The sequence below is a fragment of the Dermacentor variabilis genome, chromosome 3 (genome assembly GCF_050947875.1).
Source record: "Dermacentor variabilis isolate Ectoservices chromosome 3, ASM5094787v1, whole genome shotgun sequence".
In the NCBI taxonomy this organism is placed as follows: Eukaryota; Metazoa; Arthropoda; class Arachnida; order Ixodida; family Ixodidae; genus Dermacentor; species Dermacentor variabilis.
The window spans coordinates 221,965,710-221,968,045 of NC_134570.1; the positions used below are offsets into that span (position 1 = coordinate 221,965,710).

The 2,336-nt window shown below is 48.6% G+C and overlaps 1 non-coding gene across 1 annotated transcript; it reads left to right on the top strand.

Moving 5' to 3' along the window:
• The first annotated feature begins 814 nt into the window (after window positions 1-814).
• On the top strand, window positions 815-887 carry TRNAL-CAA (transfer RNA leucine (anticodon CAA)). Its single transcript has one exon. It is a non-coding gene; the product is annotated as a tRNA-Leu (tRNA).
• The last annotated feature ends 1,449 nt before the right edge of the window (window positions 888-2,336 follow it).

Consider the following 2,336-nt stretch of genomic DNA (forward strand, 5'->3'; position numbering starts at 1 on the left):
AGAGATTATTAGAGGAGTGGGCACATGGTCATCAAAAAAGTACAATATGAGCAAACACTGAGCAAACAAGGAATTAGCATAGAAAAACATGGACACTTACATTTATTGAGTAACACCTTGGTCTGCACATAATTGCTCTTGCAAAAATAAAAATAACACGCTAACCTGTGATCGCGACTGTTTCTTCTAAATGATTCGTAAATGTTTCTAATGTGGGCTAGGCAGTAAAAGCAGGGTTTAAGCAGTCCCACTCTCGCACAGCTCGCTGAAAGAGTGAAAAGAAAAAAAGTATTGCTGTTGCAAAGAAATTCTTCTAGCGTGAAAGCGTGCTTATGCCGAGTCGGCCTGGTGTGTTTGTACTTCATATATATATATATATCACCCACAACCGTCGCGAAATGCGAAGGTTGTGGGTTCGGTTCCCACCTGCGGCACGTTGTTTTTTCATCCACATTAATTTCCATTAATTTATCGTTTCTTTATTTCATTTAGTAGGCCAAAGTAATAATCCTTGGTGCGTATGTTTCTTGGCTTCTTATGATATAATAAAAATCGGGCCCTTCGGTTAACCCCTTTTTCTTCTTGTTTATTACATAACGAGGGTCTCGAACCCGGCGACATTGATGCCTTCGGCTAGCATATGTGAATTTATTGACCAGTTGCCTTCACCCAAACAGATCACGTTCTCGTGACGCCTGCGGCAAAAAGGACGTTCCACGTCCGCCGCCAAGGTCAGTGAGTGGTGGTGCTGGTTAACAGTCCCAGGGTTCTACTAGGACACATATATACCCAAGAAAGTGGATGGGAAAACGGCGCCGCGGTAGCTCAATCGGTAGAGCATCGCACGCAAAATGCGAAGGTTGTGGGTTCGGTTCCCACCTGCGGCAAGTTGTTCTTTCATCCACTTTAATTTCCATTATTTATGGTTTCCTCATTTCATTTAGTAAGCACAAGTTTTTTCCATATGTTGTCCTTGGTGTCAGTGTGTGTTGGCTTCTTATGATAGTATATATTGTCACGCGGTGGTGACGTTCAAGAACACAGTAGCAATACTGGGAAAGACAAAACTAACTTTTATTGGGCGAACCTGTGCCCACAAAAACAGGCTACACTTATAGCACAACGATAGCGGCGAACACCGTCGGCGATCGTCGAAAATCTGATCAGCGGGCCAAGCGCGTCGGTTTTTATACAGCAGCCGTCGAATGTTCCAGACTAATCGTTCGGACCCGCGTGCCTACAACAAAGTTCTACACCATTCGCGTCACGCGATGAAATCAGATAACGCAAGGTTCGGCGACAACAGACAGCCGGGTAGAAGCATCAATAACTTTCCAGAAACTTCGCGTACATGCAGGCGCGTCCCGCGCTGCGCGATTACATTTGTTACGCGGCGAAACGTGGTCGCCCGATAAAGATAAGTACACGTGTCAATACCCCCTTCTTAAAAAGCACCTAGACGATGCTGCATACAAATGAAAGTAATTAAGAAAAACACCCGTAGCAAAGAAAACAACAAAATAAGGAAGTTCGTCACCGTCTCTAACAGGGTTTCAGACGCACCGCGTGGACCACTTCGCATCGTGCGCGGCGCTGCTGTGAATGCGAAATTCCGTCTGGCACGACCTCATAGTCCAGTGCGCGAATACGTCAAATGACCTTGTAGTGTCCGAAATAGCGGCGCAATAGTTTCTCACTCAGTCCTCGTCGGCATATCAGTGTCCAAACCCTAACACGGTCGCCGGGCTGGTACTCGACCAAGCGTCCTCGGAGGTTGTAGTGTCGGCTGTCGGTCCTCCGTAGGCGGGCGAGCTGTCGGGCTTTTTCTGCGCGCTGGAGATAGGTAGCGACGTCAACATTCTCTTCGTCAGTGACGTGGGGGAGCAAGGCGTCGAGCGTCGTCGTCGGGTTCCTGCCGTAAACCAGCTTCAACGGCGTGATCTGTGTTGTTTCTTGCACCGCCGTGTTGTAAGCGAAGGTTACATAAGGCAGGACCGTGCCCCACGTCTTGTGCTCGACGTCGACGTACATTGCCAGCATGTCGGCGAGGGTCTTGTTCAGGCGCTGCGTGAGACCATTCGTATGCGGATGGTGGGCAGCTGTCCTCCTGTGGCTTGTCTGGCTGTAGTGCAGAATGGCTTGGGTGAGCTCTGCTTAAAATCCGTTCCTCTGTCGGTGATGAGGACTTCTGGGGCACTATGTCGCTGCAGGCTGTTCTCGACGAAAAATTTCGCCACTTCGGCTGTGCTGCCTTTTGGTAGAGCTTTAGTTTCAGCAAAGCGGGTGAGATAGTCCGTCACCACGACGATCCACTTATTCCCGGATGTGGACATCGG